The following is a 24,940-nucleotide window of genomic DNA, read 5'->3' on the forward strand; positions in this document are numbered from 1 at the left end:
AGCACAGAATAGTCTTATCAGGCATCAATGGGAGGAGAGGCCCTTGGTCCTGTGAAGGCTTGATGCCCCGCTGTAGGGGAATTTGAGGGCAGGGAGGTGAGAGTGGGTAGGTGGGGGAACACCCTCATAGAAGCAGGGGGAGGGGGATGGAATAGGGGGTTTGGTGGGCAGGAACCTGGAAAGGGGATAACATTTGGAATGCAGATAAAGAAAATATCCAATAAAAAGAAATTAAAAAAAGACCCCCCAAAAGTGGTAGAATTACAGATAACAGTATTCTAATTAAATGTTTTTTTTTCTATTTCTGAACAAGAAACAGCACATATGACCCAAATACTCATATACTATAGTTTAAATAAGTTATGACACTTTACTCAAAATCTCTTCACAACATCAGCCTTTTATTCTGTGTTGGCCTCATCACTGCCCAATGTGTTCTAAGAAAGAAGAAGGGTTCATTGAATGTGATTTGAAAGCAATAAAGCCCATCTTATGGAAGGTAAGTTGAGTGCTTGCTTCTTGTTTCTCAACACAATGTTCCCTTCAGCAATCACAATACTATTGTGGGGAAGGCTGACACAATAATCAGAGGAGAAATGTTTTCTGTTTTGGATATAGGCTTATGCACAAAATTTGAAGGATTTATTGTTAAAGTGGTGCTGAGTATCCATTGCACTGTTTTAGTTACTTTATTCATGACCACAATGAAGTATGTGATGGTAACTTCTAGTGGTGTGTGGCTTGTAATAGGTGTGGCCTTACTGGAGGAAGTATGTCACTGGGAGGGGTGAGCTTTGAGGTCTCCTATGCTTTAGCACTGACCAGTGTGGAGCACAGTCCCCTTCTGCTTCCTGGGGGATCAAGATTTAGAACTCTCAGCTCCTTCTCCAGCATCATGTCTGTCTACAGTCTGCCATCCTTCCTACCATGAAGATAAAGGACTAAACCTCTGAAACTGTAAGCCAGCCCCAATTAAATGTTTTCCTTTATAAGAGTTGCCTTGGTCATGGTGTCTCTTCACAGCAATGAAACCTGAATTAAGACACAACTCATAATTTACATTAGTTCCCAGTTTAAGAGGTTTCAGCACACGATTGTTTGTTCTTGTGTAGCCATTAAGTGGCATGAGGTAAAGCCAGGAGACTTGGGAGGAAGGAGGGCAGATCATTAAATAGCAGGATAGGAAGCAGAATTAAAGGGAATACATGGAATAACCAAAGCACAATACAGCCCACAGCTGTACAGTAGCAGTAACTGCCCTTTTCCAGTTTAATCCTACACCTTTTCTTTTACCACCTTCCAACAATACCATGAGTTAGAAAGATTAGCCACCATATATGCTTATACACTTTGTGTTCTGTCTTTTTTGTTGTTTTGTTTTATTTTGTTTGTTTGTTTTTGGTTTTTTATTTTTTGAGACAGGGTTTCTCTGTATAGCCCTGGCTGTCCTGGAACTCACTTTGTAGACCAGGCTGGCCTCGAACTCAAAAATCCACTTGCCTCTGCCTCCCAAGTGCTGGGATTAAAGGCATGACCACCACGCCTGGCTTTTTGTTCTGTCTTAAGAACATTTAGCCATAGAATAGGTCTTTCTTTCATGTTTTGTGGGATCCAAAAGGAAACATTATTTTTCTCCAAGAGAAATTTTATCTAAGTAATGGCACTAATTAAAGCACTTTTACTATTACTGTAGGCATTTAAAGAGTTTTTATTTTGCTAATGGACTAGTGAAATCCTTGGCTTTCTGAAGATCTCCTTGCTTTTGGAAATTCTAACATCAGCAGAATCCAAGGTCTACCGAAGGAGGAAGTTTTTATGTATTCTCTGTGTGACTAGGATTTTGCATTTCACTTAATTTTCTTCAGATTTTACAGGAGTCCTGGTTATAATTTTCAAAGGAAAAACTTAAACCAAGTATGATCAGGACTTCCTCAGTGTCTTACAGGTACAAAGATATGGTCTCTTTCTTGAATTAGTCTAGTGCTATTAAATAAACATATTTAAAACACACATAATTCATATATAATTTTGTATACAGACATGCATGAAGGTGCTTGACTTACAGCAGAGGTATGTTCTTCTAAGCCCATAAACTAACCACAAAGATAACATGCTGAAGTTACAAATAATCTGATCATATCTGCTAAGCATGAAAGCTTAACAGTTCTCTGTGGAACGTTCTCCTTTGTGATCACATGGCTGCCTGCTAATTGCTACCCTTCCCGGGTCTCTTCCGGCACTGCCAGAAAAGTACCACACTGTATATCATTAAACCAGGAAAATGCATACATTCACAACTTGATGTTTGATTCACACACTTAAAGTAAAAAAGAAACCAGGAGTTGAGACATGGTGACTTGAGGATTCTCTCTATGTACACCGGAGACAAAGCAACAGGCAAATCTTGATTTCAATGTTACCCACAACTGAGAAACGATGTTGCTCAGCTAACTGAACAGACTGTGCGTGGATATCAGAATCTCCACGGATTAGCACAGATGATGTTCAGTCCGAGGAGTCATCCTGTTTAACTTGCTAGAGATTTAACGTTAAAGATAGGTTTCACGTAGCTTCTATCTGAATTTAGGCATTTTTTTTCCCAAGAAAGATATAAGAACCATACCTCTCTTTATCATGTTGTATGACTCTGCCCATGTAAGTCAGGAAACTAGATAGAATATACAGGGTACAGATGCTAAATGAATTGTATTTTCAAAATCTTGGTGTGCATGTGTGTGTGCGCGCATATGTGGGTGACTGTGAGTGTCTGTGAGTCTGTATGTGTTCTGTTTAATCTTTTGTCAGACCTGTCACTTGTTTTGCTTTAGTTTTGGAGATGTTGAGAACAAGAGTTTTACTTAGGTTATAAGCCTGTCATAGAAACTCTGGTCATTTCTGTCTCTTCCTGCCCCTTCCCCTTAGATGAGTGAAACTTCTGACTGGAAAGCAAAAGACATTCCTAATTCTTCTAAAAAAAAACTTTTACCATGCAGAGAAGCATAAATCTGGACTCTTGTGATAATAAGCGAATGAAGATGTAGGTTACTGAAGAAACTGCAAATATGCCACATGTGTAACAGTGTCCTTTGCTGGGTTTGGTAAGTAGCTTTCTTTTCTTGAGATTGTGCTGTTGTGACATGACACACTAAAGCTCATTTTTTTAACATGTCGAACAGAGATTCTGTTCTGTTGTTAAGAAACTGCCTTTCTAAAGTATTTTGGATGTCACAGTGTGTACTCAAATATAATTCCTTGTTTGCAGATGTTTTACTTAATGTCACAGAGCTCATGGGAGAGGGACAGTGCTCTGATACTTCTGTCACCAATCCAACAATTTAATCTGTCTGCCTGTCAGTTTAAAGTCTCAGTTTGCGTCACTCCTGTTTAATATAGAGTTTGTTCCCAATGATGTTTGTAGCCACAGGTTTGTGTGAATCAGAAGGTCAGCAGGGATATATTTAATGCACACAATGCACTTAGCAAAGCTGATAATTGTTCTCTGTCTACTGTTAGTCTGAGCTTTTATTAGTAATATTGTATGCTATTTATATTTCCTTAATGTGTATGTGATAAAGAAGGTATCTGTCAGCCTTTCAATTCGGGAAGCCATCTTTGTTTTTGTGATTTATCAGTGTGTCATGGTGTATTGGACAATATACTGGTAAAGTTCTGTTATCATTGCTCCTAAGATCAATGGCTTTTCACATATCTCTTCCCATGCAACCTGCATAAACAGCAATGATAATTTTAATGCAATCATTTAAGTTTTTCTGCTTATATGCTCTGCTTTTCATTTTAAAAACTTCTGTGCAGGCATACTTACTTCATAGATAATTTGATCCGATAGTCACACTATTTCTTTGAGATCAGTGCATAGCAGTGTTGCATTAGGTGTAACTATTTGTTCTCAAAATTTTCTGATAACATTTGAAACTCATCAATCTATACATATTTGCTCATATTCTTTTCTTTCTTGTTAGTATGTAACATGTATTAATTGCTATACTATAAATGCCATAAATTAGTTATGTAAGTGAAAGTCTATATATTTTTAATTTCTTCTTGTTTTAAAATATTTTAGTCTGTCTCTGTCTCTCTCTGTCTCTCTGTCTCTTTGTCTCTGTCTCTCTGTCTCTCTCTGTCTCTGTCTATCTCTCTCTCTCTCTCTCTCTCTCTCTCTCTCTCTCTCTCTCTCTGTGTGTGTGTGTGTGTGTGTGTGTGTGCCTGCATATATGTATTCTCTTCTGTATACATACATAAAATGCCAGAGTCTGGCTTCCATGCATCTTCTTTTATCATTCTATATTTTCACTGTAATTTTTTTGAAAGTGTCTCTCCTCGAACTGAGAGCTCACTGTTTAGATGCACTTAACTGTCCAGTGAGTGAGGTGCCAAGGAGCCCCCTATCTTCCTCCTCTGGTGTTGTGGTCACAGGTATGACCCAGCAAGCTGACTTTCTTGAGTGCTTGGGGTCTAACCTGATGTCCACATGGAGGCAGTTTGCTCACTGAGCTATCTTTTCCTCCAGCATTTCAAACTTGTAAGCTGATAATTGTTCTCTGTCTACTGTTAGTCTGAGCTTTTATTAGTAATATTGTATGCTATTTATATTTCCTGAGACATAGCAAGATGTATGTGCTTTAAAATTATCAACAATTAAATCTTAGGAAATTCTTCAGTATTGTACTTGACTAGACTCTGTGATCTGCTCCTCTCCCATCTAGTCTAACAACACAGGGCAGCTCTAGTTGTGCACAGAGTCAACAACAGAGATTTGAAACTGCAAGAAATAGTTTTGGACAGACTTGATGGTATCTCCTTTCCTTTTGACATTGTAGAGATTACAGAAGGCTCTTGTCTTTTAGCAAGTTGCAGTATATTATGCTTAGGGAATCTAAGTAGCCTGTTGTGGCCTAGCATTAAAATAAATTCACTGATGTCCTTCTGTGGGACTACAGGCTGGCCTTTGTTTATTATTGTTATATTTTATTGGTATAGATATCCCGCCATGCTCTGTGCTATAAATAGTGATGTTTTTATTGTTAGTGCAGTACACTTAATAAAGCTGCAGTTTTCATGGCAATTAATTGGGCTGACAATCAATGCAAGGCTGCAGGCAGTGTGTTTATGTGCTGAGCTTTTGATGAGAGAAGCCCCAAGAAGTCAGGCTGTCAGAAGTAAATGCTCTGTTCAGACATAAAGTCACACTCTGTTCTTGGCTTGACCAAATAACAGTTGATTATAGGCTGAGTCTGGGCCTGATTTTGCTTGTAAGGTAGAGAATATTTGATCACCCTTTAAGAGATATGGTGAGACACTTATTTAGGATAAAGCAGTATGATAAAATTACCCTTATTGGTTGTTTCTCAGGGTACAGTTGGTTTTTGGTGAAAATTTTCTTTCATTTGAAATGATCTAGAAGTTTATGAAGGTTTTTGCTTCCCACCATATGGAACACATATTCGTAATTATTATTATTTTTTGGGTGCACACTTATTCAGAAAATTTCCCTGGGCTAATGGTGTGATTTCCTGGCTTCTTCCATGTTAAAAACAACCCTTCTGTAATCTCTAACTTCTGATTTTACATCCTGGCTCAGTGGATGTTTAATCTTTGTGCAGTAATACTGGCAATGGTGTATCAAAAGACTTTGATGACTGGAGTGGGACCAGATCTAGGAAGGAAATAACTTGCTGTAACTCCTTTGCTGCAGTTAGGGTATAGTTTCAAGTCTGTTTATAAAAATATAAATATAAGCCATCATTTTCAGAAGCTCACATTTTCCAGGAGTATTTTTTCATGCTTTCCTTGATATACCATTTGGATTATACTTCATACAACTCAGTTATTATTTATCAATGCCTTAGACTAAACAAATGAATTCTCATCTTAATTTTCATCCACCTCCCATATGTTTGTTTATCGAACATGAATCAAATGAGTCACATATGACATATAAATCCTTATTATGGCAATAGAAACAATGATGAGACTTTTACTATTCTATTTTCTGTTAGAGTTCTTAAATATTGTGATGCACATCATATCAGATGTCTATGCAGTTATTTCTACCCAAGCACCTTACTGAGAACAAACTGATTTCAGCATAGGCACCAAGCAAATATACTGACTGACTAAGCAATTTAATATTAACCTTATGATAAAGCCCACTGGTATAGAGTGTTTTATAACTTTGTTTCTTAGATTTTGTAGCAGAAATTAAAAATAATCTATTTAAGATGTCCTTCTGACTTACAGAACATGACTCAGATCACAGAACAGAATGCTAGTCTGACAAGCATAGATTTGTGACTTTTCTGAACCCACTGAAGCACTGACATCATAAAGAAAAAAATCAAGCTCAAAATATAAGGGAGGTCAGTACTGATGATGGAGGGGGGCAGTGAGGAGGAGGTTACAGCTTATCTGGGCAAGACACTAGCCAGACCTGCAAACTAGGCTACTGCATGCTCACAGTGATAAATAACAGATGTGCAGTAGCATGGCAGCTGAAAGTACAGGCATTTTCCACATGCTCTAGTAGGTATTTCCCTTCTGAATCCAAACATGTTCTCTCTCTCTCTCTCTCTCTCTCTCTCTCTCTCTCTCTCTCTCTCTCTCTCTCTCTGTGTGTGTGTGTGTGTGTGTGTGAGACAGACAGACAAATAGACAGACACAGAGAGACAGAGAGCAAGATAGACAGAGACAGAGACAGAAACAAAGAGCAGAGATAGACAAACAGGAAGAGACAGACAGACAAACAAACAGAAGTAGAGGCAGAGAGAATGAGAGACAGAGACAGACAGAGATAGACACACACACACACACACACACACACACACACAACACGCAAACTGGAGAAGGAGACACATTTTAAGAGGAACACAGACCACTGCCAGCAATATTTTGATCTTTGTCTCCCCTAAACCACTAATTTCTGCAGCTATAGAAAGGGCACAGATGAAAAACTCTTCAAGGTGAAAATCCTCTACTAGACTAAAATGGAAAGATACATAGAGAATACTAGGGCTTCAACAGCCACAGGACACAGTATCTGCTGGAAGTTTTAACAGCCAAAAAGAATGTCCATCCCCTGCTTTCCACAGCCAGACTAGCAAATATCAAACAATAAGTAGCTTGATCTAGCAAGCTCTCCCTAAGGTACAGTGCCAAGGGTAGATTCCAACTAAACATGCAACAATTACTGACAGAACTGAAAAATAGGGAGCTAAAAGCATAGAAACACACTTTCATTAAGTATACTTAGTAGGGTAAGTATACTTAGAAGGGTCACTACCCTAAATGCAAGGCAATTAAGAGGTGTGTGAAAGTGATATGCACTGCTAACAAATTCAACCCTAGCAGTCTTCAAAGACAGCATACCACCTAGTTAGATTGAGTCCAACTCCTAATATACGGTCCTAGTTAAAATAAAGGTGAGCCACTTTTCATAAAAAAGTAAAATCCTGCCTATGTCTATTATTCTAAACAAATGTCTATCAATAAAAATTACCAAGTGGTAGACTATGGAAATAAGAAGACAGCACAATGTAAGTGAGAATTTCATCCTTATAATTAGATTTGGGTATTCAAAGCACTACTATTTTTTGACAAGGAATGTACAATAATGGATTTCCTGTGGTTAATATGATAAAGCTCATTGTGGTGAAAGTGGATAAAGAGATCTGCAGCTAGGAAGAGGAGGGATGGAAAGAGGAGAAGAATAGGAAGGAACATAGAAAGAGGGAGGGGGAAAGGAGAAGGGAGGAGGAGTAAGAGGAAGAGCAGGAGAGAAGTAAGAAATGGCAAACACAGAGCCGCGTTAATGAGCTTATCGATATGTCTAAAATAGCTAAAGAAAGATTAAGACAAAAGGATAAATCAATAGAAATGACATGAAACTGACACATGAAGAAAATTAAGAGTGGAATCTAGAAACAGAACATCTATCAGCTTCAAGACATAAATATATCAAATATTGAAACAGAAAGTACAAATACATGAATTTGTATATATGTAATTATATATTAATTAAATTAATGATATATAAATTTTATATTCATTACATATATAATATATAAATTAAATCTACAATATATAAAATCACATATATAAAATTACATATGCAGTATATAAATTAACTGTATATATGTAATATATATATATATGTATATATATATTATATATATACCCACACACAAATTCAACTGTAGTCTGTTCTGACTCTATTAGAGGCAATACTAAACTCTTTGTTAAAACTTTTCTCCCAATTTAGGACCAAAGGCAAAACATATGCTAAAATGAAGAGCAAAAAAATGAGGCTAGGGAGAGGTCTCATCTGGCATGAGCACATATTCTTCTTCCAGAGGACCTGAGTTCTCTTGTAAGTCCAGCTCCAGAAGGATCCAACACCTCTGGACTGCACAGGTACCTGCACTCATGTACACACACTCATATATTGACATGCATGTATAAACATAATTTAAAAATATTTTTAAAAATCTGCTTAAAAAGAACACCAAAAGAATTGCTGCTATAACAAAATAAAACATAAAAAAAAGTTGAAACTTGGCTTCCAATTTATGATGCTGTTTGAGAAGGTCATGAGGTAATGTAGCTGTGCTAGAGAAAGAAAATCACTGGTGGTGGCCTTTGAGAGTTCACAACCTAACCCTACATCCAGTTTGCTTTGTGCTTCCTGCATGTATGTGTGGAAATGTAATTGCTTAGCTTCCTACTCTAGATGGCTGTATGTGGCTGCTGCAGTGCCACATTGACGTGCTCTTTATGCAGAATAATGATACCACATCTTTAAAGTGCCTGAGATCTGCTTCTCTGAAGTTCCTATGTGTGGTTTTGAACACTCATGTTGGTCAGCTCTCAACTGTTGTAGCTCCACTTCTAGTGGATCTGATGGACATCTCTGGTCTTTGTAGACACCTATACTCATATGGAAATGGATTCTTAAGTCATACTTGAAAATAATTTAAAAAATAAAGTACTGAAACAAAACTAGTGTCAATTTGGTATTTTGTACCCCCTAAAATGAACGGAGTTGATTTAGTGTCAGTGAGTGTACTCTGTTAGAGAGGCTAAAGGAAGTTGTTTATAAACAGGTTACCAGAGAGAAGTTCAGAGAGATTGAAGAAGTTGAGAGTATGTATGCAAAGCAGAGTGAATATAGAAAACAAACTTTTCTTTTTTGATTTTCTTAATATAACAACTTGCTAGCCAAATAAAATATTACATAAGTATATAATGTGATTCTAACATATGTAAAATCAGATGTATTATGACAATAATACAATCTTGGGAGTGAACATTTGAAAATATAGGATTGTAAGACTCTTTTTACTGCATAAAAATCAGTGTAAAGTTATTTCCAGGGAGAGTTTGATTTGTTAAGATGCACATTTAAAAAGTCCTACTTCTAGCTTTTAGTTTTTAATAAATAATGAGTCAATGGAGGAGATAAAGGGTAATATATAAATGGTCAACTAACCCTACACAAGGCAGGTTGAAGTGAAGTCTTGAAATGAAGATCAGATGGAATCTTGTCAGTAATCAAAATTTAACGTATAGGTTACAATACAGAGATTTCAACCAGATAATAGACCACTAGGAATGTTTCATCATATTCTGGTCTTTAGTGACATATTTGACCTTTGACCTTTCTCCATGTCTTTTTTCCATCCCGACAGTATCCTTAGTCACCTCCAATATGAATGTCTTTATACTGGTATATGGAACAAGCCAGCAACAAATGTGGACTTTGTGGAGTAGTGAATCATTTGTCTTAGAGCTTGAAGTCTGTTGGAAATTAGCTCAAGTGCTTTGTCTTAATTTGGCTCCCAAAGTTGTTTCCAGACCTGGGGATCCCTGCCCGCAGTTGGCTTCCATTGGTAATAAAGAATTGCTGTACAACCAATGACTGGGCAAGGAGTTGGAGGCAGGACTTTTAGACTATGTGGGCAAAGGACAGAGATAGGGGGGAAGAGAATGAATCACCATGACTCGGAGACAGAGGGATCAGATTTAAAAGCTGCAGGAGAGAAACCATCCAGCAATGTAGGTGGAAAGGAAATATGGCCCTATGGGGCAGCTGCACAGAAGGTAACAGGGCAGCAGAGTTAAAAATATAGATTTAGAAGGTGTTAAGCCAGGAATATTGGAAGGAAGTGTGTACTAGTCGCAGGAAGGTTGAGAAGTGCTCAGTCATTGAGCTAGTCAAGGCATACAAAATTAGCTGGTATGTGTGTGTGTATGTCTCATCCACTAACCTAGAGAGCTCTTGGGTGGGTACAGCATGCTCACTACTAGCCAGAAGTCAAAGCAGTTTAACAAATTCACTTCTATGAAGTCAGCTACATAGTCAATGATCTAATCCTTTCATATATTTGTAATTATGATCAATAAAAATCTTTGGGTCTTGTGTGAGTTTTCCTGATTGTTATGTACTCTGTGCTAATTCCTAAGCACATTTGCTGCAAGGACAGCAGCAGTGTTTATAGGGCGGGTACTAAAAGCTTCTCTTACAGCTTCCCTCTATGTGGCTTCTTATCTGGTTCATTTCGATCTGTACTCTGGCTCCATAATAAGATTTAACCATAAGGTTAATAGATTCTGGTGAGTCCTGTGACTCTTTCGAGTGAATTACCTGAGGGGATGTTAAGGGAAACCTTGAACTTCAAATTGGTGTTCAAAGAGTACTCTTGTAGAGACTGTCTTTAAAGCACACTGACTGTCTAAAGCTGGGGAGTTCTCCATGCCTTACTTTGAATGTAGTGACACAGATAATAGAAGTCTGAGAGTCTATAAAATGATGTTTAGGCAAACATTAACCAAAAGGAATTTGGAGTAAATACACATTAATATTGCTTGAGGTAGGCTTCACATAAGAATTATGAGGATTAAAGTGGCTATTACAGCTTCAATCCCTTGAGAATGTGTAACAGGCCTTAATATCAGCTCTTAATAACAGAGCATCTATGTTTATAAAGCAGTATCTCAGAGAATAAAGCAAGAAATAAAAATCTACAGACTTAAGAGTGTAAGTACCTCTCTGTCAGCAAATTGTAAGTCAAGAGGGTATCAGGTGTCCATAAGAAGATAAGATGGCTTGAATAACATCCCTGACCAAGTTGATATGACCAAACACTAAGGAGGAACAGAATATATTTTCAATGGAACACCAAAAAATTACCACAGTAGATATTATTATGTCTACAATATAACATTTAACAATTCAAAACATTAACCTTTGTCCATTAATAAACTGAAGGGAACTTACATACTGTTACTAATAGTCACCAAGTAAATTCCTTTTTAGCAGTTGTATCTACATAGAATATCGTGACTCCAATTACAGTAGATGTGATATGTGAGAAGCTTTGCTTCTTGAAATAAAAAGAGAGAATATGCATAATCTCCAGATTACTCAAGAAATCACAGAGGCAGAGACAAATAAAGATTAGAGAGGTCCTGTAACCAGTAAAATTGAAGAATCTACGATAACTATTGTTAGAAGATATACCTGATGTTGATTGGCCCATTTTTATTTATTTATTTATTTTAATTTTTATGGGTTATTTTATTTATTTATATTTCAAATGTTATCCCCCCTTTAAATAGCACATTGATGTATTTAATAGACATAAGGTAACAGAGATACTATTAATGTCCTAAAGTTATATCTAAAAATGACTTCAGCAGGATTTATATGTTTTTTTTTAAAGTTACTCAAAGCAAACTTGTAATTTATGAAGTAAATCTGCATTTCAGAAAGGACATTATTGTATAGGGTTCTAGCCTGTGTTAGGGGCAATGGCATGTCACAAAAGTAAGCACTGGAAGACCTTATCTAGATACATTTTTATCACCCACATAGTGACCCAAAATGAGTGTCAGTGTGGAAAAGGGACTTCAGCTGTGTTGGATGACTGCTAGTGGAAGAATGTATAATCTCTTGTATACTTATAAAGAAGAGTAAAAGATGTTTGCTAATCTTAGTAAAACTTAGTGTTTTTAAATAATGAGTATTTCATGGAGATTTGTTTGAGTCTTTGTATAAAATAATGTAAAAATTTCAGACAAAAAATTGTCAAGAAACAGTGCATTTCTTTAAATCATGTAAATATGTTTATTGAAAACCTTGAAGTCATAAATAATTTGCATGTTATTAAAGAGGTCACAAAGCATAACAACTACTTTGCTTTTGTTACAAAGTTATGCCCTAGGAAGTATGTAGGACAGAGTGAATCTCATCATAAATTATCAATAGTAAATTCGATAAAATATAAATAAAATATTAGCAAAGATAATATCTAATAATTGTAATATACCATCCACAATTACTATACAGATATATTCAGGAGAAAATTGTCCAAAGTATAGATTGGATATGTGTAAAGAAAACTCACCTATTTTTCTGAGACATAAAGCAGATGAACAAATGAAAGATGTCATTGTAAGACTACAGTACAAAAATGGATAATTACTCATTTTTTATTATTTTATTTATTTATATTTCAAATGTTATCCCCTTTCCCAGTTTCCTCTCTTATCCCATCTCCCTCCCCCTGCTTCTATGAGGCTGTTCCCTTACCCACCCACCCACTCTCACCTCACTGCCCTAGCATTCCTCTACACTGTGGCATTGAGCCTCCACAGGACCAAGGGCCCCCCTCCCTTTGATGCCAGATACGACCATCCTCTGCTACATATGCAGCTGGAGCCATGGGTCCCTCCATGTATACTCTTTGGTTGATAGTTTGGTCCCTGGAAGCTCTGGGGGCTCTGGCTAGTTGATATTGTTGTTCTTCCTATGGGGTTGCAAAACCCTTCAGCTCCTTCAGTTCTTCCCCTAACTTCTCCATTGGGGTTCCTATGCTTAGTCTGGTGGTTGGCTTCGAGCATCTACATCTGTACTGGTCAGCCTCCAGCAGAACCTCTCAGGAGACAACTATATCAGGCTTATGTCAGCAAGTACTTCTTGGCATCAGCAGTTAAGTCTGGGTTTGGTTTCTGCATATGGGAAGGACCTCCAGATGGGCCAGTCTCTAGGTGACCTTTCCTTCAGGCTCTGCTCCTCTCTTTGTCCCTGTATTTCCTTTAGACAGGAGCAATTCTGGGTTAAAATTGTGGAGATGGATAGGTGGCTCCATTCCTCAACCAGGGGCAATACCTAACCTCTGGATATTGTCTCTACAGGTTCTCTCTTCTCTTTGTTGGGTATTTCAGCTAATGTCATCCATGTGGGTCCTGAGAACCTCTTGCTTTCCTGGCATCTGGGACTATCTGGTGGCTACCCCAGTTCCCCATTCCCCATTATTAAACACCTCTGTTCAATTTCCTGACCCTCTGTAAATCTCCCCCATCTCCTCCTGCTACACCCACTCTAGTGAAGTCTGCTTGACAGGCCGAAAGGCCTGGAAGCACTCACGAGGCAAAGAGTTTCAAGGAAACTCCTGGAACCTTGGCATTCCCATAGCCCATATACTCAAACCCTATCCCCTTGTTAGTCTGGTGTATGTATCCACGTGCTCTCTTTCAGTATTGTTTTATTATAAATGCCTTTAAGATTTGATTTTTTTGTCATAGCTAAGCCTTCGCCAGTGTTCCAATGTCCTAGAAAATCCTTGAAGCCGATGAGCTTGGAATTCAGTAAGAATGTTACCTATTCAGTAACATTTAAATTCATTTCTAGTATTCTGAGGAGCCACCAGACTGATTTCCAGAGTGGTTGTATCAGTTTGCAATCTCACTAGCATGGAGGAGTGTTCCTCTTTCTCCACATCTGCTGTCACCTGAGTTTTTGATCTTAGCCATTTTGACTGGTGTGAGGTGGAATCTTAGGGTCATTTTGATTTGCATTTCTCTGATGACTAAGGATGCTGAACATTTCTTTAGGTGCTTCTCAGCCATTCAGTATTCCTTAGTTGAGAATTCTTTGTTTAGCTCTGTTCCCCATTTTAATAGGGTTATTTGATTCTCTGTAGTCTAACTTCTTGAGTTCTTTGTATATATTGGATATTACCCCTCTATTGGATGTAGGATTGGTAAAGATCTTTTCCCAATCTGTTGGTTGTCATTTTGTCCTATTGATAGAGTTCTTTCTCAATAATATGCTTAAGTAACATGATTTGAAAATCATATTTCAAAATACCAGCAAGATTTTGCAGATTAATGAATATTGTGAACCAAAATTCCATCTAAAAATTGTGAAGAGAAGCAAATACCAAAAATATTCAAGCATGTAGTGAGTAATTGTTTTGGAGAGGAGTTCTTACAACCTTCTAGGATGTAAGAAAATACAGTGGATGGAAACAGAAAATTTCAAGGAGATTAGTTATATATTGCAAGTATTTATAATCTGATAGTCCCATTATTACAAATAACAAGGACAAATAATATTTACAATGTTAAATCATGCTAAGATAATAATTAGCTAACTTTTGAAATTATTTTAAATAGGATCCTAACCTACTGATCCTAACCTCAGTTCTCATTATAAAATTAATTTCCAGTGCTTTGTTATTACAAATTCTAAAAATAGTTTAGTATTCATTTAATCCCCGAAAGAGCTAGTAGTTTATTTTGTTATAATCTATAAAGTTACATTCTAAAGCAAAAGAAAATGATGAACTAGAATGAAGAAAAATAGTGTGCACAAAGAGGATAAAGATAATAAAGAGAAAATATTCATAACACATGGTAAGGTGATTTTTTTAAATTTTATGAAATATTCTTGCAAGTCAAATCAGTTCTTTAATAGTTTGATGCATGTCTTAGTGAAGATGACAGTAGCAATCTTGATAAACTAATTGATGCTATTTAATAGATAGATGGGTGGTCATGAAATATTTTTAGTTTTGCAATTTTGTGAGGTCCTATTTGTTGATTCTTGATCTTACAGCACAGGCCATTGCTGTTCTGTTTAGGAATTTTTCCCCTGTGCCCATATCTTCCAGGCTTTTCCCCACTCTCTCCTCTATAAATTCCAGTGTCTCTGCTTTTATGTGGAGTTCTTTGATTCACTTAGACTTGAGCTTTGTACAAGGAGATAAGAATGGATCAATTCGCTTTTTCTACATGAATGCCAGTTCTTCTACAGCTGCCAGTTGTTCCAGCACCATTTGTTGAAAATGCTGATTTTTTCCCCCCACTGGATGGTTTTAGCTCCCTTGTCAAAGATCAAGTAACCATAGGTGAGTGGGTTCATTTCTGGGTCTTCAATTCTATTCCATTGATCTACCTGTCTGTTGCTATACCAGTACCATGCATTTTTTTTTTTAAATCACAATTGCTCTGTAGTACAGCTTGAGGTCAGACATGATGATTTTCCCAGAGGTTTTTTTAATTGTTGAGAATAGTTTTTGCTATCCTAGATTTTTTGTTATTCCAGATGAATTTGCAAATTGTCCTTTCTAACTCAGTGAAGAATCGAGTTTGAATTTTGATGGGGATTGCATTGAATCTGTAGATTGCTTTAGGCAGGATAGCCACTTTGACGATATTAATCCTGCCAATCCATGAGCATGGGAGATCTTTCCATCTTCTGAGATCTTCTTCAATTTCTTTCTTCAGAGACTTGAAGTTCTTATCATACAGATCTTTCACATCCTTAGTTAGAATCACACTGAGGTATTTTATATTATTTGTGACTATTGTAAAGGGTGTTGTTTCCCTAATTTCTTTCTCAGCCCGTTTATCCTTTGTGTAGAGAAAGCCCATTGATTTGTTTGAGTTAATTTTATATCCAGCTACTGCAGTGAAGCTGTTTATCAGGTTTAGGAGTTTTCTGGTGGAATTTTTGGGGTCATTTATATATACTATCATATCATCTACAAATAGTGATATTTTGACTCCACATAAAACCAGAGACATTAAAACTTATAGAGGAGAAAGTGGGGAAAAGTCTTGAAGTTATGGGCACAGGTGAAAAATTCTTGAACAGAACAGCAATGGCATGTGCTCTAAGATCAAGAATTGACAAATGGGACCTCATAAAATTGCAAAGCTTCTGTAAGGCAAAAGATACTGTCAATAAGACAAAAAGGCCACCAACAAATTGGGAAAGAATTTTTACCAATCCTAAATCTGATAGGGGATTAATATCCAATATATACAAAGAGCTCAAGAAGCTGAACTCCAGAAATTCAAATAAACCCATTAAAAATGGGGTACAGAGCTAAACAAAGAATTCTCAACTGAGGAATAACGAAGGGATGAGAAGCACTTGAAAAAAATGTCAAAAACCTTAATCATCAGGGAAATGCAAATCAAAACAACCCTGAGATTCCACCTCACACCAGACAGAATGGCTAGGTTCAAAAATTCAGGTGACAGCAGATGCTAGTGAGGATGTGGAGAAAGAGGACCACTCCTCCATTGCTGGTGGGATTGCAAGCTTGTACAACCACTCTGGAAATCAGTCTGGCAGTTCCTCAGAAAACTGGACATAACCATGGAAGGAGTTGCAGAGACAAAGTTTGGAGCTAAGACGAAAGGATGGATCATCCAGAGACTGCCCCACCCGGGGATCCATCCCATAATCAGCTACCAAACCCAGACACTATTGCATATGCCAGCAAGATTTTGCTGAAAGGGCCCTGATATAGCTGTCTCATATGAGGCTATGCCAGTGCCTGGCAAATACAGAAGTGAATGCTCACAGTCGTCTATAGGATGGAACACAGGGTCCCCAATGGAGGAGGTAGAAAAAGTACCCAAGGAGCTGAAGGGGTCTGCAACCCTATAGGTGGAACAACAATATGAACTAGTCAGTACCGCCAGAGCTCGTGTCTCTAGCTGCATATGTAGCATATGTAGCAGAAGATGGCCAATTTGGCCATCATTGGGAAGAGAGGCCCCTTGGGTTTGCAAACTTTATATGCCCCAGTAGAGGGGAAAGCCAGGGCCAAGAAATAGGAATGAGTGAGTTGGGGAGCAGGGCATGGGGAGGGTATAGGGGAATTTGGGGATAGCATTTGAAATGTAAATGAAGAAAATATCTAATAAAAAAGAAATATTTTTAGCAGTATATGTCTGGTTGATATAGGAGTAATTAACTTATAAGATAATGAAAATTCTGCAATATATACATTTTATAAATTTATGAAATACATATAGAATATATACATTTATGAGATATGACTCTCTGGAAAATTCCATAAACAATCACAGTACTTTTTATTATACAAATAAATATTGTTTACCTTAGAAACCTAATAGGTTATGCCTGAAGAAAAATCTGAGGAATTGCTTTAGTTACCCAGGACATCATGTTTTGCCAGTATCTTCCTAATATCTATGTCTTAAACAATGTTAGTGAAGTCTGGCACTGAATAGAGTCATGGAAGACTAAATAACTCAAATAGAATAGTGAGAAAATATTCTCTTCATGAACTGAAATTCAACAACTATAAAATGGTTAGATGGATTTGCCAATAATGAGTAGCACTATCAGTTCTTCCTTATGTCTTACAGAATATATTATGATTTTTCATTACCCAAGGCCATCTTGACTATTACTGAATGCTATAAATGTTATCATTTCAACTTTAAAGGAACTCTTAGGAGGTGTGGACAAATGGAATGGAGGTACTTACTAGTGACATGCGTGTGAAGGAGTTAGTATAGAACTGATCCATTTCTGTTTCTTTTATTTCCTCACTACGTGGTTGTTATCCTCCTCTGCCACATCTTTCACCATAGTGTACTTCCTGGTCACAGCAGCAATGTATTGAAATCTTTGAGTCTGTAAGATATGGAGGCCTGGCCCGTTTTTATTTGTTTTAACTCTGGCTACTATGCAGTGAGCATCCTTGTCTGCTATGTGCTATCACCATGATAGAGGATAAAGAGTTTGGCAGCACGAGGAGGCACATAGAGGTTGCACATCCTAGATGCAAGTAAGAGAAGGCAGAGTTGTACAGTATGAACCTTATAATGCAATTACTGACAAAGAAAGTTTTAGCCAAGTCAATGGGACATCTTCCAGCCAAAGATGTTTGTTACACGAATTCATGTCTTCTGTATTCTCTACCTTGTCATACTCAATTCCTGACTAAGAAGAGCAATTCACACAAGTCAAAGTAGTGTGTAATCCTGAGGGTGACAGGTTATCCTACATTACATCTTATATACATTAATAACTATGCTTTGATTGTAAAAATTATTTTTGTCAAGTTCTTAATTCAGATGCAAATGGAATAAAATTGTAGTGCTTGTCTGTGAAGAGTATGCATCTGTGTGCATGTGATTGCAGGTGTGTGCAACTGTGCTTGTACATACAAGTTCAGGAGTCAATGGTGACTGTCTGTCTTCCTGTATGACTCTCTTCCTAATTGGATTTAACTTTTTACCGTTTGAATATTTCATACATGGAAACAATGTGTTTTGACAAAATCTATCCCACATTATATTTTTGGCTGCTACCTTGGGCAAGTCTCTGAGGTCCCACTATCTCCAAGCTCCTTAACACCAGCATTATAGGGGCACACTGTGCCCAGCTTCGCATGCGAGGGTTTCAGATTAGAATTCAGCCCCTCATGCTTGCACAGCAAACACTTTACCCACTAACACATCTCTCCATGATTACTTTTATTATTTTATGCAGATTTTATTCACACCTTAATGATCCTTGCTCTGAGGATATTCTTATAATGTTCATTTTTTTTAATAGGTAATGGACATCTACCCAAAATACCAAAAATCATGTTTGCTGGTGTGGTGTTTTTGCTTATTTGGATTTTTACAAATTTTTATATTATTTTAATGATTGCCAGATAAATTCCCTGTATTACAGTTTTTAAAAATCGGTGACCACTCAACATGTGATACATATTGACTGATATTTACATTTGGATTTCTTTATATCGATGGGGTCAAGTATATTTGAATAGGCACGTGCTGACAGTAATCTACAGAGCCGGAAGTAATGGGATTTTTATAGACTGAACACCCTTAGAAATTTCACTCACTCCCAACCTTGATGAACTGTCATAATAATTGATTGTATTAACGGAAATAAATAGCCAAATTTGCTTTGCCTTCACAATGACCCTGTTCCATCTGACATGGGTGAGGTATAAGGTTACTTCACACTGCCCCAGTCAGGTCAAGGCGCAGGAAAAGCCTTGGCTCAGGCCTTTAATTCAATCCCGCAGACAAGAGGATGAATCGGCATTGTCAATGTCTCTCTCTTTGGCGTGGGTACCAAATAACCTTGCTTCACTTCCTTGTTTCTCCCAGAGAAGGTTTTGGCAGTACATTGCTTACTTTCAGTTGCGGAAGTTACACAGTTTAAAGAGGGAACAGTAATTACAAGCCATTAAACTCAGAAGGCCACCCGCACAAATGATCATTGTGAAGAGGACACAGCCTTCAAGTTCAGTAAAGGATGATTACCAGAGCATTTTAGCTGCGCGCTGGTGAAGGGGGGGAGGGGGAGGCTTGGGAAAGGCGCTAAGGCAGCAAATAAATGCCCAAGATCACAGTTAGACAGGGCAGTAGCTACATTGATTATGCCAGCAATGATTTAGTGGGGGTGCCTCACACTTGCCTTTACACAAAGTGTCATAATAGGTATTTTGAAAAATACTCTGTTCTACTTGCTGTGTCCAGTTTAAACCACAGAGGTGTCACTTACACTGTTACTCCATATTGGATGAGGGAAAACATCTAGCCCCTTGGAACTGGAGTTCTTTTCTCCTGTGGCTCTGGATTCAGTGCTTGAAGAAATATCTGTTTTCCCCTTTGCCAGACCATGGCTCTCTTTTGTTTAAAACACATCTTAAAACTCACCCCTCCCAGAACCTTTCCTGATTAATTGCATTCAATTACTTGTATTCAGCATCTTCCCTCTGTAAATGCTGCATTAAATTATATTTCTGACATGTTCATTTCTGAGGAGCTTTAAAATATAAATATATAATCTTACCTTCAACTAGCATGGATCATAATATATGTCTAGATGATAAGGGCATAGCCACCTTTATTGCAAGATTATTAACTGTCACTAAGCTAAGACTTTTTTTTCTTTTTTTTTTCCCATCACCTGACAAAAGCTAGGTTACAAAATTCTTTGGCCACTAGAGGGCATTTACTTCTGATAAAAAATGAGAAGATATTCTGTGTGATTTGCTTTACCTAAGGTTAGGGTTAGGATTTTTGTATTTTTTAAAATTCCTGCCTTCACTGTTCCCTACATAATGAATTTCACAGGAGGCAAAGGAGACTAAGGACTCACCTTTCACTCAAGCCAGATTCGGCTTTACTTCATCCAGAGTGTGTGACTTAGTATGATATTTGCATATTTGAGAGAATCAAGCAGGGCACACAATCCTAGCAAGTTGTGATGGTCAAATGTGGCATTTCCTATTGCCTCCTACTAGCTTCTTATACATAGTTTCTTATTAATGGTCTCCATCCATTGCTAGCTCCAGGTAGTTGGCTAGGTCTTCAGTACTAGGCGTGGTTTCCCACTTGTGAGAGGGCATTCTGACCAAACAGAGCTGCTGGTTACTACCAGGATATGCATGATGCTATTTTATTTTTAGGAATATTGTGGCTTGATGGTAATTGTTTTAGTTAACAGACAACCAACATAACTATCTAAACAAGACCTGAACAAGATTGACAGCAACAGATATTCTAACAGGGAAAGATGAATCTTATGGGACTCCAACCCTGGACAAAGAACTGAAGGCGACTTAGGAATGCTGAGAATGGGGCAAGTAGTCTTCCCACAGAAAAGCCTCTCTCCAATTGGTTATGCAATGCCATGTTGCAATCTCTGAAATCAAATACATACAAGTAACATTAGGGGGACAAGAAGTTTACATTTATATATTTAGGAAAAATTACATATTATCAAATAAAGAAAAGAGGCCATAAATTTAAGAGAGAGCTGTGGTTGGTAGATTCATAAAAGAGATTGAAGGAAAAGGAAATACATTTGAATTTCAAAATACTAAATTATGTGTACACACACACACACATTCGTAATCCTAATTCCAACCCTTAAGACTTCAGAATAAAACCTAGCCTAGTTGTCTATGCTACTCCTCTGTTCTGTGACACTGTTGCTTATCCAAAGGCACAGATTTCATTAGTAGGTAGGATTAAAAACATTTAACAGTCCAAGTGGTTAACATGGTATGAGTGTCCCATTACTGCTATAACAAAAAAATTGTAGACTTGATGACTGAAAGAGAAATAATAAACTGACTATCTGATAAGGGCTGAATCCCCTCCAGTAAAACTAAGAACTTTTCCTGGATTGTTTCTTCAAAGTTCACAGAATTGCATCTTTCGAGGTTCTCTGAGATGCATGGAGGAAGGAAAAAGCCATGAGGTTTGTCCAAAGGGAAATACAGTCAATCCTTACATGCATTCACTGATAGTTTAATATCAAATAGCTATATGTGAAGAGACGATTATTTCTAAGTTAGTATGCACCACAGAAATGGTGATTGTATAGAATTCATGTTCCTCGGATAGTAAAAATCTTCAATGAGAATCCAGGAGAAGGTGTTCTCCTCCACTTTCATGCCTCCATAATTTTCTTGTCTTCATCTCTGCTTCAAGAGAATATATTAAGAGAGGATATACGTGTGAGGAGAGAAATGGGAAATGAACAAAGAGAATTTAGTAGCTCAAATGGGTCTTCTGTATGAAGGATTGAGGCTTTTATGCCAAACAAATGGCTCACTGGCACAGCATAGGTTTTCTCATGCAGGCTCTGTCTGTTACATCTAGTTCTTCTTAAAAAGTCATGTTTCATTAACATTTTGAATCTTGGTGTTTTCTTGGTGCAATTGTCATAGGTCACATTCAGACACTCTGGAGTACCCCAGAACCTGAACCTGAAGCACTGGTACACACTGGTCATAGTAGTTGTATTAGTCAGAGTTATCTAAAGTCACAGATCATATGGAATGAATTATATATATATATATATATATATATATATATATATATATATATGGAATTTATTGGAACAAATTATAGGCTGTCATTCCACGATGCTGAGTGTTTCAGTTATGTAAGCTGAAATCCTGAAGAAGCAGGTTCTAATGGATGTGCTGGAACGTAAGTGCAAGCAGGCAAAGAATGAACAAGCCTTCTTTCTTCCATTGTTCTTATTTAGGTCTCTAGTTAAAGGTTTGGCCCAGATTAAAGGTGTGCCTCAAGTTCTGAATTAAAGATATCTGTCTTCCAGCATCAGGATCTAGATTAAAAGCTTGTGTCTTCCAGCCTCGAGATCTGGATCACAGGGGTGTCCTCCATTTCTGATTTGTATTTCATCCTGGATTTAGTCAAGTTGGCAACTGAGAATAGCTATCATCATGGTATCAGCTGGATTTCTTGAAGCCTTCTTCTTTAACAATCTTCCTTTCTCTTTTCTCTTCTCTTCTCTTCTCTTCTCTTCTCTTCTCTTCTCTTCTCTTCTCTTCTCTTCTCTTCTCTTCTCTTCTCTTCTCTTCTCTTCTCTTCTTTTCTTATTTCATTCATTAAATTTGCAGCTTTTTTTTGTGAGGTCTTCTAAATTTTACTCTTCTTCCTCCATAGAGTAGCTGGAATATACATTTTTGTTTAGAGGGATAGGGAATACCTTTTAAGACCCTTAAAACCACCCTGCTTAAAGAGCTGTAGAATCCAAAGTAAATTCAAGACCACCTAGCCCCTTCCCCCTCTGAAGGGACTTTCAGAAACATAGTGGTCAAGGTGACTAAGTCTGCAGCTGCCAAAACAAAATGAGCTGTTCTCAGAAAAATAACCATAACAAGATAGCAGTTCCCAGAGAAATTCCCCTGCCACGACACACACTGAATTCTGAGAAAGACCACAAACCACCCTGACCTTGCTAGAATTCCCTGTGATGTTAATAGCTGTGACGTTAATAGCTGACCTATAAGTTCAAAATGTACTGCTGCTGTGCTGACCAAATCATAATAACCCACCATAAGGACAAACAAACTGAGTCACTAGGCCAAAGGTAGTCACCCTATGCAAACCATCCAATGCCTGAAAAGCTTACTTGCTACACCAATGAAAATAAGCCAGCTAGCCCTGTTGCCTAAATCTGCCCCTTACAAGGTATAGTTCTTTCTTTGTTCTTGGTCTCCCTTCTGGCCTATGTGCTGAGAGGAGGGTCCTCAATGCTTTGGATCAATAAAAATCTTCTTGCAGTTTGCAGCGATGGTGGTCTCTGTGGTCTTTGTGAGTGAGGGTACTGTAGCTTTGTCTATTGGGACTATGTTCCACAACTCTGCCCTTTGATTTGTTGTGTTTTTTTTTTAATGGTCTTCGCCTGTTTCAGAAAGTGGTTTCTTTGATGCAGAGGTGAGAACTACACTTCTCTGTAGCTATAAGGGAAAATATTTAGGGTGTAGTTAGGGTTTGTGTCAGTTTAGTAAAGTGTCAGTTGAAGTTGCTTCTCCAAGATCCATGACTTCATTAGCCCTTGGCAGTTGGCTAGGTTTCTGGTACCAGACACAATGGCTCTTCTGTTGACCGAGTAGAGTATTAAGTTTAATTAGAGAGCTGTTGGTTATGGCTAACATAAGCATGCCACTACCAAACCCTTAAAATTATTACGCCATAGCTGTGTAGGACTGTTGGTTGCTTCCCTCTTTAAACTTACATGGTACATTATGCTACCATGAAAGCTTGTCCTCAGAAAGGAGGCATTGAGGTCAATTCCAACCCACAGGTGTCTGAACCCTGTGTCTGAAGTGCATGGTGTCTTCAGAAATAGTGATTTAAGACCTCCTACCTCAGGGGTGGGGGCAGGCAACCAAGACCAATAGGGAATTCTTAGAGATCCCTAACCAACAAACGAGAGCTTCTTATGCCTGGTATCAGAGGTTTTGTTTGACAGTCCTTGGCTTTTGGAGGGACCATTTTTTTGGTCCAGATAAAGAATTTTAATTTAAACTCTATATGTATGTATATTTATATACCAACTTATGTCATAGGTATTTTTAGGTAATTAATACTATGATTCATTACGAATTTCTCAGACATCTTTACTGTTATGTACCTGCCTCTCCCCTTCATTTGTAACTGTCTTCCCTCTTCCTCCCTAATTAGATCCACCCCACCTTTCCCATTTGCCCATCAGATCATTAGTACTCTACTATTCTCCTCTCTATTCCCTACCCCCTCTGACCATCTCCACTCCCTGGCAATAAACCCTTTATGCTTCCTGGTTGGCATACCAGTTTAAAGTTAGAAAAGAAAACATAGCTCTCAATTCTATTGCTTCCCAGCTATCCCACTAAAAGCTCAAAGGTTATAGATCATACCATAGAATAGTAGAATTTTGTATCTTTGAAAAATATTTTGTCCTTTAAGCTTCAAGGAAAATATGAGAAAAATATAGGAACACTTTGAGTTCTATTCTTCTATTGGTACCCAGTGACACTCCATTGAAGAAAACAAATTTTCCTTTTCCCATTAGATACCAATTGCATATAGCTCCGTGCTCAGAGGTGGAACTTTCTGCTCACTTCCCTTTCCTATGCTGGGATTTTTGTCTGGTTTCAATCTGTACAAGTCTTGTGCACACTGCCACAGTCTCTGTGAGTTCATATGTGCTGACTTCTTTTTTGATCTGCAACACTTTCTATAGGAAGTCCAACTTTAAAGCCAGATAAAAGAAACCAGCTCCTCCCCCACCCACACACCATCCCTCACCAGTCACTTCCTAGCCCCTATGGTGGTTTTGAAAGCAAGAGGAAGTTCCAGCAACGTAATCTGATTTCTCCAATCTACTAAATTCAAATACCACCCCCCCACACACATGCACAAAGAGTTTTTGGATGTGAAAATTGGAGTTGTTAACATGAAACTCCCATTCCTTATTCCTATTTCAATATTTGCAGCAATCATATATTCTTTTTGGATGTGTCTCTTGTTAGATCTATTTAAT

General features: G+C 37.7%; 1 pseudogene; it reads left to right on the forward strand.

Annotated features, from left to right (window-relative positions):
- Positions 1-430: 430 nt before the first annotated feature.
- The window catches only part of LOC110295383 (kinesin-like protein KIF22 pseudogene), a 124,853-nt pseudogene continuing 100,343 nt past the window's right edge, over positions 431-24,940 (forward strand).

This window comes from Mus caroli, unplaced genomic scaffold (genome assembly GCF_978045245.1).
Source record: "Mus caroli unplaced genomic scaffold, Mus_caroli_1 scaffold_1, whole genome shotgun sequence".
Taxonomy (NCBI): domain Eukaryota; kingdom Metazoa; phylum Chordata; class Mammalia; order Rodentia; family Muridae; genus Mus; species Mus caroli.